The following is a 20,174-nucleotide window of genomic DNA, read 5'->3' as shown; positions in this document are numbered from 1 at the left end:
TATTCCTCACACATCTAGGTTGTTCTGATGTTCAAAAGTACTTGATTGAGACTATTAAAGCTATTAATCTTAGTCAAAAGTGACCTGCTGCATCCTCCATGTGCATGATGTCACCAGTGCCAGTGAAGAAGCTACAGGGTAACTCAGACTTTTTATCCCTTGTGGTCTTCCTTCTATAATCATGACTGGGCAGATCAAAGGGGGTGCTCTAAAGAAAACACTTGATGAAGACACCCCGCTATGTCTCCAACTCCCCCATATGCACTTAGCATCTGAACTCCCTGCTTCTTACATTCATGCAAACCTCAGCCATTCCCGTCGTATTTACATGCACTGCTGCAGGGCAAAGGTAGTTTCCCGTTTTATCTGTGCTGAGTTCATAGGAAGTGGCTTGCTGAGTTGTTTTGGTGTATGTGTTGTTAGTAAAATGCAGAGGGTCAAATGGATGCCTTGAGAACATGTTTGGGTCACAGAGTACACCTTGCATGGCTGGTCCTAATAAATTTGTGACCAACCCAAAGTGTGCATACAGGGCTGGCAGCACTTGCACGTGTGTGTCTATGTGTGCACACGTCTGCACGTTTGCTGATGCATGAATGCACATCAGTGCATGAATGTCAGGTGAGTTGGAGCTGTCTGTGTCGGTGCAGTTAAAGCCTCTCCATCATTGCTGACCCAGGGAGTCATCATTGTTCTCGAGCTGTAATTCACCCTGCTGCAATCAGGGTCTCTGCAATCTAGGCTTCTCTGAACCCTCTCCACTCCAGATGATTCCATTCCTGATTGGCCTAACTGGACTCCTGTCTGTGACAGCAGATTAGCATGGATTGTTTTTTCTCTGTGGCATACAGATTGAGCTGGGCTGTTAGCATTCACACCTCTACACAGCATCCAAATGCTCACAGGAGGTTCGACAATGCAGAAGAAAACCATGCCTCCACTCATACTTTTGTAACTTTCAAGGGAGTTTCAGAAAAAAAAGAACAGGTGGTAGAATAACAGAGTAATCTGAATAAAAGAACAATCTTTCAAACATCTTTAAGAAATTATTTATGAGAATTAATGATTTAACTTAGTTTTGCTTTGTTTTTGTAATGTAACTTTCTTAGCAAGTGTTGTCACGATTAGTAAAATAATAAGATCATATTTATTGATGAACCAAAATCAATTATTGATTATCAAAGCTGATAGCTGAAGCTCTTACATGGTTTTTATGTAATATCTATGATTCAAAGGAACAAAAAGCAAAACTGTTTCACTGCAAGGTTTACTGTGCATTTAGTGAGCCACACCTCCCTCTACCTCTTGGCTAACTCGGCTTGTCTTCAAACAAATATGTGCAGAAACACACGTAAACTTCTAAAATGAACTTATAATTTATGTAGATACTTAGCGGAGAAAAAGAGCTAGTTCCGAGTCAAGCTGTACTCCCATCAGCGATTGCAATCCTCTCCACTTTGGTAATACAAGACCAATGTTAATCTGTTTCTGTTTCCTTCTTTATTCTTTGCCAACAACTGTAGTTGTCTTTGAAAGGTAATTTTGGACCCTGGTTGTCTTCAGGTGAATGTTTCATTCTGTTTTTCGCCATTCTGGTTTAAAAAATGGGGTGCCATTGTTCACTTGTTGAAACCCTTCATAGTGAGGGAGGAATGAACACGCTGCCGGACAGGCTGGTAAACAGGGGGCTGGAGGACACCACAGGGAGATGGTTAATGACTATACTCCAGTTGACATTACACCTGTAGTTCTTCACATTGTATTTTTCTTAATTCATTTGATCCAGAAATAACTCATTTCTACTTAATGGCTCTTTAATACAGTGGCAGAGCCTGTTTCGTGGCAAGAACTTCTCAGGTTTTAGAAGGGATTTTCCACTGATTATAAATTCCAAATAAATACAATTAAAGTTTAACTAATAAAAAAACTTAATTCAATCCAGCCACTCACAGGAACTCTTAAAGTAGCTGAATTGCTTTAGCTTCTTCCTGTATCCAATTTCACTTCCCTTTGGAATTCCCTCTGGCAAACCACATGGGTCAATTCTTGATCATTTTTCTCTTCCTCATACTGTCATGGTACTACAAGATTCTTGCACTGATGAGGTTAAACTTCATATACCTACAGGAGTCCCCATCTGCTGCAGTTTGTGTGGCTTTAAATCATGGACTCTAAGCTCAATCATCTTTTCAGAAGGAACTGGTTAGCTACCAATGGCTGGGAAGACCAGAACCACAGTCTGCAATGAAGACTTACTAATCAGTATCTATGCAATTGTGAAGAAAAAGACAATGATCCATGGCAACACATGCTGTCTCTAAAATCTCCAAAGGCTAAAAAAAAAACAACTGATAAAGTAGCTAGTGCATTTGAGAGGTTCCAAAAATGTCCTTTTTCTTTGCAAAAAACATAGACATTGTTTTTCCATTACATGCACTACTATGAGTAAGTAGGCTTCCCAGGGTGGAAAGTGACATTATATTGCAGACCTGAACTTTAGCCCCAACTGAGACAATATTGCCCAAGGATCGTCTTAGAATCTGTCCCTACTTTGTGGCAGGATAGAAATTAAAGAAAAAGAAAAAAAGAACATACAGCTTGACTTAAATAATGGTAAATAGCTTTATGGAAAAGTCCCCATTTTCTTTTTATATTCTCTGTATAAATGGAAATAGGTGAGGTGATTTACTCAGCCACTAGCAAAAATGTAAAAATTCAATTAATCAGGCAAACAAACCAAAAGAAAACAAAAACAAGTTTACAGGATTCTAATAAGCTTAAGGGTCAGTCGTTGATGTCATGATCTTCTTCTTCAACATGTTCTGAACCCTATCAGACAAACCTTGTTGTAATTAGTTACATAATCATAGTATTTTTTTAAGGACATTCAAACCTGCTGTTCAGATGCCACACTGCTTTATTAATGTGGAGGTCAGCGCTCTGACGCGGATCTTTCAGATTGTAAGACCAGGGTCCACTCATTTTCAGCCTATTTATTTTGTAGTTTTCTAGAAATTGTTTAGGCATTCCCTGTTTTTCTCCCCTTATTAACTTTCCTCCATTTTTTTTTTTTTTTTTTTTTTTTTTTTTTTTTTGGTATACACTGCACATCTAATAAGATATAGAAAACTATCTGCTTGTAGTTTACCAGGACTCACCTTGGTGTAAAATCTATATAATCTTTTTTACATTTATCACTAAAGAAATGGAAGCATGTTGTGTAGATTTGCAACAGGCTATGTGTCTCTCCACAGGCAAATGTGTATTTATATATTTATTTACAAATGTTTCTGTTATGTGAAGCATAGCACTGGTTTATCCGCTGAGTTAGATACAGTTATCATGACTGAACAATTCTTCAGGTCACTGTTAAGCAGTTTAACAAACAAATAATTGATAATCACACAACTGCTAATGAAAGCCATTACATGGAAGTACAAGAGCTACTCATAAAATGGGGGTAAAATCAGCCAGTGCCAAAAAAAAAACTTCCAGACTACTGCTTTAAAAGGTCATAGAAAAGTTTGGTGTCTTGAAAGAAAATATGGTTATATGAGGTCACTTAGATACATACACACACTCACATTCTAGTATATAGCAGTATTATGTTGTCGTGGAGATTGACAATATTCTGGCCTCATGGAATTCTGATGACATCACAGTGATTTCAGGATGTGTGTTTTCAGTAATCAATGTGATCACAAGCCTCTAGTCTGCATCCTCACCAGGGCATGAACAAGCCTGACTACAGAAAGACAGAGGAAGTTTTTAATATGATGTGCAATAATATTTGCTTTTGACTTATTTCAATACAAAACATGTCTGATGCTTTTTCTTCTGTGTCAATTTATTGTTTTACTGCTTGATTTTAAACTCATTCTTTGCTCAAAGTAAAATTTTTTACCTTATTAACATGTCCATGAGGTGCGAAGATTTCTATTTTAAATCTGCACAGCACCACTGAAACTCTCAGAAAGATAAAACCATATCACCCACAATATGTCATATCTATGTAGATAGAGGAATTATTTGGAAGAAGTCGTGCAAACCGCTCATGAAAACCGGAGGGTTGGTGCTATACAGCTAATTTGCATGTGCCGCGAGGAACTGATGACATTACAAGCTAGCAAGCTGAGTGAATTTAGCTCAAGCTAGGTGGAAAACACTGTATAAACAAGGCAGGGGAATGAGTTGTAGCACTTGACACACTGGTGGTGGGGAGAAACTTGATTGGTTGCTCATGTGAATGGCAGCTAACTTTAGAGCTGAACAAAGCTGGGAAGTGGGCTAGGTTTAGAACTAGTATGGTGAAATAAATAAGTTTCTATGGAAAGCAAACTTCTGGTTTTCCAAAACATCTTGTTGGGTGCTTCAGGTGTTTGCTTGGCCTTGCTATTAGCTGCTAATCCCAGGAAACTAAATTCTTGTGGGAGAGCAGTGCTAGTTAGCAGTGTCATGGGGTAATAATAATAATAAGGTGGCATGCAGTTTGTGTTTACAGCTCAAAAGAAATGTAGTCCTCAATATAGGTTTTCTGTCTGGTACGTTACTGAATTTGAGTTGCTAAGGTTGTATTGTGCTTCTACTGTGAACTATGTCAGATGAAATGAAATGAAATGAAAATGAAAATGAAAATGAAATGAAAAATTCTTTATTAATCCCCAAAGGGAAATTCAATATTGTAGTATATAATAATTAATTTGAGGAGGTCTTGTTCCACTGGGTGAACTGGTTCCTTGTCCTGATAGCAGTCTATACATTTTTTAATCATGAACAATAAGAAATATAGTTAGACCCCTCAGTTTACTGTAAATATGTAAAAACTCCACAATCCAAGCGCTTGGACCAAAATGGAGTTGTTCATTTATTATAAAAAAAAAAAAAAAGCCTTGGATCATGCAAGGAGCAAAACCCGAGGGGGAAGCGCCAAGACAGGGTGCCACTTTCAAATCTAGCAAGCTCCCCAACATTACCCACCCCTGCTTTAAGGTAGGGAATCAAAGTTAGCCACTAGTTAAATTATTTCAGTTTCCTATGTAGGGTTATAGGGATGTTTACTATGTTAAAATTGCATATATTATAAAAGTGAATGCCAATTAAAAGTAGTTTGACTTGTTGGAAAGGCTTCCAGTATCAAGCCTGGGGAGCAAGGTGCACACTTCAGACTTAGCTTGAAAGGGCAGCAAGCACTAGTCCCATAAACATGGACTGAATATAAAACTTACTCTCATCTGAGGCTGAACTCGAGTATCAAATTCAAGCAAATAATGCATTTTAGCTTCTCATCTTTATGAATGTCTGTTGCAACAGCAGTAGTCGCCGCGTATCAAAATGCCTTGACAACGCTGATGAAACCATGTCATCTGATGCTTCATGGAGTGCATGTGCAGAAGAAATTCATGACATGGAGACTACTTGTTGAAAACACGTTTCCAACATCTACTATCCAATAAGTACAAATATAAAAACATAGACACTACGCATACAGGAAAACACAGTGATGCTTCACTGGTGGAACAAGTGAAAGCTGGCAACTATCACACTTTCAACAATTTTCTCCTTCTTGAACTCTGCCCACCTGGGGAAGGCTAGCACATGGCTGATCCTCCCTTTAGTATTATCTGTCATGATTAAGTATCTTTTTCACTTTCTTGGTGATGGTGAAAACAGCTTCTGCTCTGCTGCTACATATGCGTGGTCTTGCTTTTTCGGAAATGGCAGCTGGACAGATTTTACAACATGCAGCGATATTTTGCTGAATTTCTCCTCTGGTATTTGAATCATTGCACAGTGGCTCCCAGGGAAAACGTGTTCTCATTGGCGTTATTTGTCCCTTTATTGTTAGCTGTAGTTTCAAGATGGCAGATTATTAATGGAGGTTATAAGACACCAATGAAAACATATATGCAGACATTGATTGTCCTGACATAATGGGTATGGCTACATGGTGTTTTTTAATTCAGAATTAATTTGGAATTAAACAATTCGGAATTAAATAATTCGGAATTCATTTAATTATCTTACGAGTTCACATGAAGATAATTGCAAATGGAGGTTTACATGAAACTTGTCCTCACTTAATTCCTCTTTAGAGCAGCGAGTTGGGAAGGGTTCTGATTGGACAGAGGGTGCACGTATACTGGAAATAAACAAAGTTGGCTCCCTGCTTCTCGTCTTTTCAGTCGTAACTTGTAAAAACTACATAATAAGTACCAGTTTCGCCGATACTTTTATTATAATTTTGAAGTACCAGCTCAAAACGAGCATACTACTTCACTTTTTGCAGCAACTGAGAAGGAGAAGAAAGATAGACCACCGAAGGCACGAGGGACGCAAAACAACGCGTGTCATCGGGACAGGACAAGGTAACGAGCATGTGCAGAACAATCCGAATTAACTTGGAGTGGAATTAAGGTTTACATGACAGAGGAATTAAATAGATCGGAATTAAAATGCGAGTAAACCAGACACTTACATCGGAATTAAGTTTAATTCCAAATAAAAATTTGCATTAGGAATTGAGTGTTTACATGGTCATTTTTCTTCAGTTTAAAGCTGAATTAACTTTTATTTGGAATTAAACAGGACTTAAAACTCCCATGTAAACGCACGGAATGTCACTTTAATATTAAGCACCAGATGAGAAGCTTAGCATCACCGCCTTCCCTCCACAATCCATCCAAACTTACATGTAGCTATGAATTGGCCTGGTTCCTGTATGGTGCTAGAAAGTGCCAAAAAGTTAATGGATTAATATAAGAATTGAATTAGCATAAGAGCTTACTATTTCTTCCACTTTTTAGAGCATTGCTTATCTTCATTAAATGAGACAATGTTGTCATATGCTGAACATTTTAAAGCGCAAGTTATTTATCCTTTGGAGGCACACATGAGGTTTTCACTGGATGTATAACTAATGAACTAGGACAAAATCAAAACTACCTCTTGTGATCTTGTATCACAAGTGGGGAACTTACTAGAAACATTTCCTCTTCAGTTTTCAGTTTAAATAAAATGTAGTGAAAACAAATACTGGCAAAATCAAGTTGGGATGACCTTTGCGTGTGAAATTGAACATATTCAGCAGTCAAATAAGAAAAAAAACCCACCGTTGTTTCTCTTTTGTTAAAACTTTAGTAAAAAGTTATCAAGTAAATCTTGGCAAAGTATCTGAAAACATTTTTTTCCAATTTGATTTAATACATTTAGTCTCTCTCTAAACCTCCACTAGCTGAGGAGTATAATTGAGAGTGAGTTGGCTAAATCTCAGCTATTTACAGCTCATTTTACATGAACTATTGGAGATATGGTTTAAAGGTGATGCAGATTGCAACTAAATGAATACCTTCACCTCTTCCTTTCCAGATGAGGCTGGAGTTTTCACTTTGAAAAGTGTAGGAGAGCTTGTACAAAACACAAAACATCCTTTTCTAAAGTTAGTGTTTGGTTCTTTTTTGGTTGGCTGACTGTAAGCAAAAGTAGCCGCACAGTTTTATTCTACAGTATTGAATGTGAATATGCAACACTTTAACAGCATCAAAGATGGTTGAGCCCACTTCTTCTCAAACTCAACAATCACTGCAGTAACTGAAACCTGGCATTTCACCAAGATATGATTCAGATGCAGCTCTAATGGAATTTCGCAAAAGAGGGAGGAGGAGAAGAGAGGGAGGGAATAGCTTCAGGTGTACATTTGTCTGATAAGCCTCCCTTGTGTCTGAGCGACACTTTCTTGACAGACAAAATGGTAAATTATGGTGATTTACAAACAGAATGTTTATTTCTAAGAATCGCAAAGTTTCAGGATGTTTTTTTTCCTTTGGAAAAACCTCTCTTGGAGCTACACCATATATTACAGTTTGTCCACTTGGTTGAAGTATCCTTGTGTGCCCTTGTTGTGCCGGTGGTTACACTATAATGTTGAGTCTCTCAGGCTCATGTGCACACTAGTGTTTACATTTTCTCTTGGTGATGATGTATTATGTATGCACTTGCTTATAGTGTGTGTGTGTTTACATTTGCAGGGCGGAGTGAAGGGCTCAAGGGGTAGATGGGTGAGGGGGGCGTGTGGGGGGACCTCATCTCCTAGGAAGCATGGATGCACCAGAAACCTGAGCTCTAGCCTGTTAAGACAAAGAGGAAAACACGTGAGACTGTGGCACATGGTGGCTTGAGTTACCTACTTGTTTGCCTCGCTCTGAACTTTTGGCCCTGGTAGCAAAACCTCCCCGCCCTTATGACTCCAGCACTGCTCCACCTGCCTCCCTGTTTTCTGTCCTCCCTTCATCAATTGGCAGCCTGCTTCTTTTATGTTACTGTGCATCATTCTAAATCTGTGTATTTATAATTAAATGGTACATAGCTGTATTTTTCTCTGATCTTTCATTGTGTCCCAGGACATCATGACTCACAAAATTCATTTTTTTCTTATGTATTAGCATGTTTGCTGTCTGTCTCTCCAGACAAAAGGCTGGCTGGGGCCCTGCTATCAGATCTTCATCCATCTGCAGTTTGTAGATGAACTCCTTCCACCAGCCAGCCAGGCAAACCTGACTTTCAGGTCTCCCACCCACACCTATAGGACTGCTGTCCTCTCACCTGTGCAAATATGAATGAGGGAGAGCGATATAGTGAGGAAGGGTGGAGAAGAGTGAAATGGAAAGATATCCTGGCCTTTGGTTACTGGGTGGGGCAGAGAAAAGAATACCACACAGCTGAGCAAACCTCGATAGTCACAGGACTTCACCTGTACACTCTACACTTTTCTTTCTCTCTGTTTTCCCTCCTAATCCTTTCTCAGTTTCTGTAACCGGCCCAACAGCGATAGCGGGCTAAGGCTTTCTTTTATGGCCACTGAATGGAGATTTCCTTTGAGGTTTTGGAGTTGATACACTCTCGAATGCGACTTTTATGCCATGGTCACAATGTACAGTGATTTACTTTCTGCCCTAGGGGACGAATGCACTCTTTAGAAGTGTTTCTTTGTAGGTGAAGGTATTATCTGGATGTTATTTAGGAAATCCTTTTATCTGAGAGTAATCTCAGTGGAAAGTTGACTAAATTTAAAATACAACACATATATTTGATTACAGTAAATAAAGTCAAATCAACAACTCATATGTGATTAGCCCAGATGGTGGCTCAATGAACTAAATATTCAACATTTACTTACTCTTTGATTAGGTATTTCCTTTTTCTATTTCTTTTCTATTCCATTTTTATCCATAAATGTTGTCATTTTTGCCTTTCCATATCAATCTGACTAGAATTAAGGCACGATGAGAATGTAACCAGTACTGATGATAAATATGATACTGAAAGAATGAAATATCACACAGTAATATTGTGATTTCATCCAAGTTTTAGAAACAGTTGTTTCCTTTTACATCAATTTTAAATTAATTAAAACAAATTTAGTAAAAAGAGACCAAATAAGGACAATCTATTTGTATGGGAATATTACATTTTATCTTATTCTTTTTCTTTAAACATGGGGATTATATGTGATTAAGAATGTTTTTGCCTATTCTGTAGTAAAATTAAACAAATCCATTTCCAATTCCTAAAAAAGTGGAGATGCTTAAAAAATGTGAATAAAACATTAATAAAATTACTTGTAAATCTGATAAACGGAGATTTTCTTTAGAATAGAACACAGGAAACATTCTCAGTGTTAAAAGTTAGATATTTTTTACAATGAATAGAATCCCAATATTGAAAAATAAGTTGGGATAGGGCCCTGCGATGGACTGGCGAGCTGTCCAGGGTGTACCCTGCCTGTCGCCCAAAGCCAGCTGGGATAGGCTCCAGCTTCCCCGCGACCCTGAATTGGAATAAGCGGTTTGGAAAATGAATGAATGAATGAAAGTTGGGATAGGGCAAAGTTTACTACCTTGTGTCATCCACCCTTCTTGTAACAACAGTCGATAAATGTCCAGGAGCTGAATAACTTAGTTGTTGGTTGGACCTTTGGAAGTGAAATGTTTTCCCAGTCTTGTCATTTACAAGTTTCTAGCTGCTCAGCAGTCCTGGATCTTTGTTGTATTTTACATTTCATTATGTTTCCACTTGATGAGAGGTGCAGATTGCGGGAAGGTCAGTCCAGTCCATATCCATAAATATATATATGTATATATATATATATATATATATATATATATATATATATATATATATATATATATATATATATATATATATATATATATATATATATATATATATATATATATATATATATATACATATATATATTTATGGATATGGATATGGACTGGACTGACCTTCCCGCAATCTGCACCTCTCATCAAGTGGAAACATAATGAAATGTAAAATACAACAAAGATCCAGGACTGCTGAGCAGCTAGAAACTTGTAAATGACAAGACTGGGAAAACATTTCACTTCCAAAGGTCCAACCAACAATATATATATATATATATATATATATATATATATATATATATATATATATATATATATATATATATATATATATATATATATATATATATATATATATATATATATATATATATATATGTATATATATATGTATATATATATATATATAATATGTGTGTATCATGGAAATTTTTGTTTGCTTGTTTCTTTCTTTCTGTCTTTCTTTCTTGCGTGCTTAAATAAATGACCAAAGCACTTCTGACATTTGATATAATAGAAAATTATATCTCAACCAGCTCTAATCCAAATAAAAACCATCCTATGAGATACAAACTACAAAAGCACCTTAAATGGGCTTTGAACACATTCCTAAATGCGTGACTAAAGAAATACAATGTATTCATCAACAGGGATGTGCTTGGCTGAAATGTCGAAGCAAAACAAAGATGAACCACATGCTTGCCTTATGCTCTGTGGTAGACGAGATGCACAGATATGAATCTAAACCAAAACAAGAGGAGAATATGATAAAACTGTATCCAGTGGAGATTGTGACCACCAAGCCAGTTTGCAAACAGAAAGATTGGCTCAGATGTTGAAATGAAATTGAATACAAGTGTGTGGACACTGATTAACTTAAAACCCTCTGCTTTTTTTTGTCCCTTTTTGTTTTGTCAGTTTATTAGTAACTGCATCTGCCTTCAGGACTCAGTATGGGTTAACTTGAGTCATATTTGCTGTGACAGGACTAGGAACTTATGATGATGGTGAAGAATAAGTGAAGCATATTGCATAAAGACAAGTAGAGTCACCTATTTGCTTTCTGCTTCTCTTCTCTCACTCTCTCTTGTGCAGGTTTGGGCCTGAAAGACGTGCCAGACCTGCTGCCAAAGCATCAGCCTCCACCTCACCCTGCAGACATTGCTGTACACACGCATGCATGTGCTGTCTCTCAGAAATTCATGCATACAAATTGTAATAAACATGTGTATCTCTCATTAGTGTTTTCAAGAATGTTAGCAAACTTCACTCCCTCGTATCTCCATGCATAAATGCACCCAAGACACCACATTCTTTTCATTGCTGCATTCTGTCTATCTCTGATTATGGAGTCTTCTTCAGAGACTCTCATACCTTCTGTGCAGACCTAGACACGATCGAACCACATTCACACGGTCTCCCTTCACATAAACATAAACACACACATTGATCTGTCAGTTGTTCTGTCGGGCATGCCCTATTTTTAAAATGGTAAACACACCTACACACATTCTCCCATGCTTGATCACACCCACTGCAGCCTCTGTCATGAACCAGGTCTGCTTTTACATCCAAGGACACCCTACACATTTGTAAGAGAGAAAAATTAGTCTGGTGAAATAAATCTTGACACCTGACACTAGTCATCTTTCCTTTTAAGTTGTTTTCACCACCGCCCCCACACTTAATGCTACAGCACCTACTGATAATTGCATGCTCTGAGCTAGTCTGGTAATTGCACAGTACATACCTGTCCAGGGTGTAAGCCCATCCACTGAACATGGGGCCCCACTGTTAGATGGCTCACTACATGTTCATAAACGAGAGATGAGAAAACAAATCTGTCATGCAGTATCAGCCGTTTTTAGCATTTATCCTCTCTCTGTGCTAAATGTCCTTCTCAGTCACAAAAGTTAACTCAATTACATGGTGTTTTTTTGTTTTCTGCTTGGATCTCGAATTGGCTTGGGTGTTTATGAAAGCTAAAGATAGCACTTAGCAAAAGAATCCCTCCTTCAAAAGTTAAGCTGCATGGTTTTGTGAATCAGCACACGGTTCTTAATCCCGTGGCTGTTTTCATGCCATTGGAATGAGTCATGGAGTGTGCATGTGCTCAGTTGATTATGATGTCCATTAGGATTTCTGTAACCACCAAAGCACTAAAAACGTTGCATAAAATATTCATGGTGGTTTGTTTTAGTAATATTAACAAGTGTGTTAGCTTTAGATCAGACATTGCTAATTTGTTGGCTTCAAAACCCATCCATTGAACTAGCCAATCAGAAGCTAGATTGGCTGGTTCTACTGACCAAACCGCTCTCTTAATTAGGTACCTAATGTTTTCTCTTACATGAAACAACCCTGGTAAGTAAATGAAGGGTGACAGGAGATTAATTTACATAATTTCAGAATATTTACCACCTTGTTTTCCACGGAGAAGCTAACTGGAATGAGGAGTGGCCACAGACATTTGTCACACAAGAAGTGAAAAACACACAGAACTCAGCCTTTTTCTTTGTAAATAAACTGCAGTATATTAGTGATGCCAGAAATTCAAGTTTATTCAGATTAGGTTATCATTGTATGCTTGCATTTTATGTTCATATAGACTATTCAAAATATAATTTCTAATGGCGTGTCCAGTCTGCATGGACAATATTTTAGTGCTACTCTTTTCACAGTTGCTTTTGAATATACAGTATCAGACAAAAGTTTGGATACACTTTACTATTTTGAGTGTCCAGACTTTTGATTGGTATTGTATGAAGTCACACATTAAGTCACACTTTAGACTGAATCAAATTGGGTTAAGGAGTTTGAGGAGCTGCAGATCTATAAAGTCCTTCCTGGATAATGGATGTTTGAGGATAACACCGCATTGTAAAAAATAGACCAGACTCACATATGAGCTTTCAATAGAATGCTGAGATGTCATAACACACACATCAAACAACATTTTTCATGTCTGCTATCTCTACTTTACAAGCCTTCCATCATCAGTGAGGTGTTATGTTTGTTGTCAGTGTCACTGGTAGCCACAGGCCTGTGGCTCTTCCTGGGTATCAGGACTTAAAACCTGTAAATCTTCTGGAGACCTCCTTCCTCTCCTCTAATTCCTCATTACCTCACGGCAGGTTGTCTCAGGAGAGATTTAGAAAGGCCTACAGGACTGCCCCAGTGAAGTGGAGTGTTTTACTGCATGTGTGTTAACCTACGTGGTGGTGACTGCAGGACCACAGGGAAGGACTGTGGGCCGAGGCTTCACACCAGGTGTGTGACCACTGACCACAAGCAGGTAACACCATATTGGGTTTCCATTCTTGGTTGAGTGTGTGCAGTGTGAGGTTTCATCTTCCAGGTGGGAGGCTGCAGCACTCTGACTAACCTTTTCAACATTTAAAATATGAAGAAATAAAATCTGACAGGTGAAAACCTCTAATCTGCCCCCTGTGCTTCTTTCTGTCAACTCTGTCACAGCTCAGTATTTCAGGGCAAGTGTTGCACCTTATCCACTCACTTAATTCTGCCTAAATATTTACAGACTAACGAAAAGACTCATCCATTTAGTCTGTCTCAGTGAAACCTAACACCCAGCTTCTTTAAACTCATCTATTTAACTACCTGGCTGTCTAAAGTCTTAACCTGTGTCTTTAAACAAACCTATAAAATCACTGTTGGTTCCCAACACTGTTCAAACAAGAACTCTTGTGTTGAAGCCTGCAGGGGAATCCTTGGATCCTCAGTCCATCTGTTTACTAGCGCCCACTAGTGGTAAAAAGACAATACTGTAATAGCTAATTAGAGCAGTTTGCTTTGTTACTGAAAAATAATGAAAACTGATGTTTTATTTTAAAAGTATTAGCCAAGGTTTAATAATTATACCTTTTTTATTTTGAGTAAAATAAACCAAAAGCACCCATTTAAATGTTTAAAGTTTCTGTTCATTCAGAAAACTTTATTTTGTTTTCTGGATGTGATTACACTGACAGGTTTATGTATTTTTTTGTACTTTCTCCAATGCCTATTCCCTTTGTGAATGTGGGTTTTTTTGTGGCTCCGAAGTGGATCATTTAGCGGTTTTATGTGGCATTGTGTTTCCTGTGAAAGTGTTTACATATAATTGAGTAATTACCTGTAAAAGATAGTGCTCCTGTGGTTCTGCTCAGCTGTAATCTTTCAATCTGAAGCCATTGCAGATCAGGTTTTCACTTGGGATGAAGCTAAATACAACACTTTAGCAGTGCGTTCTCTGTGACTGTTTGAATCAGGTACATACTGTGCATGCGTAACCACTCTGACGCTGTCACTAAACTGGCCTCATTAGCCACAAAATCACAAGAAAAAAAGGAACAGTTTAAAGAAATCATTTTGTAACTCAGACTATGTAATATGTGGCCATTCAGAAATGCACAAAATCAGAGATGGATCATTTGAGACTCCATTGTGAGTTTCAGAGTCCCACGGTGAATAGAAAGTTGTAACAGGCACTTTGTGCGTACACTAGAGGCCTCACCCACAATGGCATTTGAAACACAAACAGCAGTGCATGCTGCTGACTAGAGCTCCACACTGGCGGTGAAAGTGCTCATTCTTTTTGACATACGGCAGCCAAAGTTCAGCATAATGGCCGTGTCATTACAATGTAAAGAAACCTTTGTAAGTCAAACCTTTTCCTCATTTCCTCAGACAATTTGTTTTTCTTTCTTTCTTTCTTTTTTCTTTCTTACTTTTTCTCTTTCTTTCTTTTTTCTTTCTTTTGGTCTTTCTTTCAAAAACGTGAAACGGTGCTGAAATACATAACTTTGTAATCACTTGAATTAATTGATTAAGTGATTACAAAGTTACGTGTTTTATTTCATATGTATGTATGCATATATGTGACCTCTTGGGCCGGTGTCCTGCAGGCTGTCTATGTGTCCTTGCATCAACACACCTATATCAAATTATTGAGTCATTCTGCAGAACTTTAGAGGCTGTTGGATTTTTTTGAGTAAGATGTGTTGGAGCGGAGACTCCTTGAAAACTTGCAGGAGACCAACCCAAGGGATTTGGTGATCCCTGATATGTACAGTACACATACAGTATATTAATAAAGAAAACAGTGATTACAAGCATATTGACCTCTTTTAAAACATTAGTGTGTATATTTTTCAACTATAGATAAAAAAAACTCACAGAAAAAAACAAAGGACAAAAAAGTATAATTCATGACTGTGGTGATGATTCAGTATATCAAAATGTATTTATTTTTTGTGCTTTGCTGTATGACTTTATAAGACTGTCAAAATAATGTTGTTCACACCTTTTTCCATGAGGACCCATGCTGTCATGTGCACTGCAGAGATGATACATGGATATAAAAAATTAATATCAATGGAAAAACAAGGAACTCTCCAGTTTGTTGCAGGATGTTCTTGAATGTTGTATAAACCATCTACAATTTCAAAGGATTTTTAATGTGTCAAAATTGTGAGAAGTATTGGATTAGTTAAGTTAAGTTATTTCAAGATAAAGTAGTTTTGTACCTGAAGAATCAACTGGAAGACAGCACATGCCAAACAACAGCTCTAGATAAACTTCTTTGTACAGGTCTGTGTGGAATCCAGACTGTAGTTTTTGCCCTGAAAGACATTTGAAGCACATTAGACATGGACTTTCTTCATTGCCAGTATGATCAGGAAGAATGATTAGTTCAACCACATCTGTTTTGGGACCCATACATGCACCTAAGGGCTGTTTTGAGACATACTTGTAAAAACTGACAACCTATTCTGTAACAGAACAGCTTCCCATCGCTGTCCTACCTCATCACTGACACGGGAAACAATCCTAGGAGCAAAACTTGAATATCTTCCTGTTTCTACACACAGGCAAACACACACACACACACACATGCATATAAATATGTCCTACTTTCTTTCCACTTTAAGTAGTTTTTGCTTGAAAGGTACCAGTTTCAAACTGGTACAGGCTGGAATATTTGGTTACTGGTGCATTTCCATTTGATTGTTCGGAAAGGGGACGAGTAGAAGTAAGCGATATGACTTAAGGGGATCATATTAATGTAACACACACACATACACACATGCTCACAGTAATCCCACAGGACTTCCTTCCCATTCCCATTAGAAGCCACACCCAGGAGGACAGGTAACACGAGAACACCTTTCACAGGGTCAAACTGGTAGAGGTGGGAAAAACAGGCAAGGTTATTCTGCTTTTCTCTGGCTTAATTTCCTCTTTCTCTTTAACATGAAACAACTTCTCTGCCACAAAGCAAACACTTGATCGGTTTTAATGCCAGCAAGTGCCTCATACATGTCAATCACTATTTTCTTTCCTTAAGTATTTGCATGAAGTATGTGGCTCTCAAAGGGACAGTAACATGCACTGATGTAATGTGTGAGATTGGGATCTATTGTGGGTGCGTTATAAATTGTGCCATGATGTGAGTGTGCAGGGAGCTGGGCTGGGGCAGGGGGTGGTACTGAGAAGAGGGGCGGGTGGATCAAGCAGTGTCACTGGAATCCACAGTGTTGTGAGAGCCCCATACCTTTCAGCTTCATTAAACCAATTTCACGCCGAGGTGAGCTAAGAGAGGAAGCTCTGAATCTCAGCAGCGGCAACAATGGTGCATTGAAGGGATGAGGCGAAAGTAAATTAGGTACCACTTCACAGACGGCAAATTAAAATCTGAAAGTTGGATAGGAAAAGTTGAAGGTAGATGATTATGTCTTTATTATGCCCTCTCTCCTCAATCTAGAAAACCCTCCCTTCCTTTTAGCAACCACCTTTGCCCCCCCCCCATCCCCACAACCCAAAAGAAGAAAAAATAATGATCTATTTCTTGTCAGGTAATTGGTTTCTAAGATGCTCCTACTCAAAGACCCGATCTCAAATACCAAGCTGCTTATGACCCTCCTTTCAGCCACTTAATTTGCTTCATCTTATCTGTAAGATTTCATATCCAGGAAAATCATATAAATTGAACATTAATGTAAGGCTTATTTCTGTTCAATCACTGACCTCCAACAGCTATTGAGCTGCTTTATCAGCCTTGGTACTCAGTGTTTGTCAGTCAAAACTGGTGCAAAGGCTTCAGCAGAAACTGCAGCTTGAGGGGTACTAACTGAAATACTTCTGAATGATATGATTTATGTGTATGACGTATGCGTATGATGCAAATCAAACACATACATGTTTTCTGTGTCTTGTCACTGAGGAGCATGAAAAAACTGAGAGCGAGATTAACGTAAAAAATCAGTGTTTGTTTTGGAAACCTAAGCTCTGAACAGCAGATGTCAAGGCAGTTGATTCTTGAAAAAAAAAATTAGAAAATAAAAAAACCAGCTTGACCAGCTTGAAATAACAGAAAACGTACATCAAATTAGGAAGAACCAAGTGTACCAACAGGTTCAGGGAGAAGTCAGTTTCCCTTTCACAATTTTACAAAAAGTAAAGAAATGAAAGCTCAATTTGCCCTGATTCATTCAGACAAGTAGAATCTAAGGTTGATACATGGATCACACAGTATCTAATGTGTTACATTTTTGGAAAGAAAAATGTTATTTTACAATATTCAACTGACCTAGTTGAGCTACTTAGAATTTCCTATTGTATAATCTGTCTAGCTGCAGTATTTTTGCACTTGCAAAAAAATATGTATTGGCATTGTTCTACTCACATATGATATCTAGTATTTTTGTAATATGCTTTCCGTTTTCATAACAAATGAAAAGTGTTGGCACAAACCTGTCCAAATAAACAGGAATATTATTTGGGTTTTTCACACATGAATGTTGCTGACAAACCCTCCTTCAACGAACAACCAGGCATCTAAGCTCGTATCATTTTAGGGTTTGCTTTGGGAACTGTCCTAGTGTGCAAAACAGCTACAATAAATACCTGAAAACTTGGATTCTGCAAATGGGTCAAAATATTTAATTTAATACACTGTCTTACTGTCTGATTTAGAGATTTTTCAAGAAAATGCCCATGGAAAATCTTCAACACTTACTGGGGACATTTTCCTTGCTTCTGCTCCAGAATCTTCCAGGTCTCCAGTTTATGTGTAAAAGTAGCTCACGCTGTCCAGATGGATTGTGGGTTATGCCAGCAAAAAGGTTAACTGGGGCCCCAACAGTCCCAAAGGCAGTGAAATCTTGTCTGTGGCCACTGTGTCTCAAAATACAAAACTCTGATCAGTGACATAAGACTTTATCAATCGTAAAAGAATACCGTACGTTCTATCATTTTGTAATAACAAGGAATCTCAGTGTAAATCAATTGAGGTACTTTTAAAAAAATTATTTAGATCTAATCAGTTATGAACAGCACTGGCATCTGGTAAAGAAGCTTAGATCTGAGCATGCTTTCATCCCAGAAACTAAAATTAATGAATGATATTCTCTAATGAAAGAAAAGAGACTTAAAACACTCACATATGACAACAAATTAGATTTTATAGAAGCAGCAGCATAATACTAAGGCTGACTGAGGTGAGCCTTTTGTCGAATACTTCATTTGCTTTTGACTATTATCATAGTGTAGTATAGGGTGATATTATGTGCCATGATGAATCTGTCTTGAGGTGATGGGACTGTATAAAATGTTGAATACTATGGTATAAATGGGCTTGTTTGATCTCTGAAATTGTACAAAATGCAAATTTTATAATTCTTAGTTATGCAATTCACATAGTTTAGTTTTTGAAGAAAATATTCTTTGAATAAATGATTATTTTCAGTATAATTTTTTCTTTACAAGAATCTATGTCGCTGTCTGTCTCTGTCTGTATATATACTCACAACTGCCCACAAATGCATTTTGATATTATTATCATTATTATTATTATTGATGTATGTTAAAAATTCTCTATAAGACCTAAACTCTATGTATTTTTGTCACATGTTGTGGAAGCTTAAACGAGTTCCCGCCACGACTGGCGAGGTCACTCTGGGAGCCATGGGGGCCCCACACAGTGCCATGGCAGCAGCACGGCTTTTACTAGGCCTTGCGCTGCTGGCTTTACGAGAGCCAGACAGACGGATTCCCTTTACGCCGTAAAGCCATCAACAAGGGAACAAAGAGGGCAGGTGCTGAGGGCTGCATTGAGCGCTCACCTGCACCCAGCAGGAGAACATAGTGTGTCCAGCCACAACAAGAGGCTCTCCACATTTACATCCACACTCTTCAGGCACTAACAAGCTATCATGGTTCACCAGAGGGAAGCTGTTTCTTTTTATGGACAGAGCGAAATCTTTAGATGTGGTACATATATTGTGAATGCTGGAATTATTAATTTAGTTTGGTAAAAGTTGAATTCAGTAAGGTCTAAACAAGTTTGAACAGGCTGCTGCCTACCTCTGCAATTAACTTTGTTTAATAGGAACCGAGACGGACAGGTTTGGGAGCCTTCCAGTTATGAATGCTTTCCAAATTTTTTTCAAGGGGAGAATATGAGAACAGGTGCTTGTGTATAAGGCACGAGTGGAGATTTATTCAAGATTTGAAATAACAAAAGAAATTAGTGGGACACGTGTGGTTATCAGGAAGACAGAGATCTTAAAGAAGAGGCATATGGCGAAGCTTAGCAACAGACTAAACCCAAGCCACAGGTAGACATGGCATCCGGCAGGCAGGGACTCAGCAGGGGGAGACTATATGACCTACACTCCCCACCACCACACACCCACCCAGTTGAAGTGACAGATGTGCTGTGAATCTTTAACTTTTCTTACATCCCCACTGTCACTACATCTGTCCCTGCTCTTCGTGAGTTTGGCTCAGCCCCCTCCTGTGAGAATAAGTTGACTTAAAAAGAGAGCTATCACTATTGATTGGTCCGGGCTGCCCTGGCTGGCTTCTTTTAATGACCTCCAGTAGTCATTATCGAAAAGTCATTGTCTTTGAGATTAGTTCACATTTTCACTTACCATATGGGAATCCTCCTGTTGCAACCTCAAGGGGGGAATTCATAATGTGCTTCAATGGAAGAAGAGTGCACTTGTT

The sequence above is a fragment of the Telmatherina bonti genome (genome assembly GCF_933228915.1).
Source record: "Telmatherina bonti genome assembly, chromosome: 12".
NCBI classification, from domain to species: Eukaryota; Metazoa; Chordata; class Actinopteri; order Atheriniformes; family Telmatherinidae; genus Telmatherina; species Telmatherina bonti.
The sequence above is the reverse complement of the archived record's forward strand: the minus strand, read 5'-3'. Positions refer to the sequence as shown.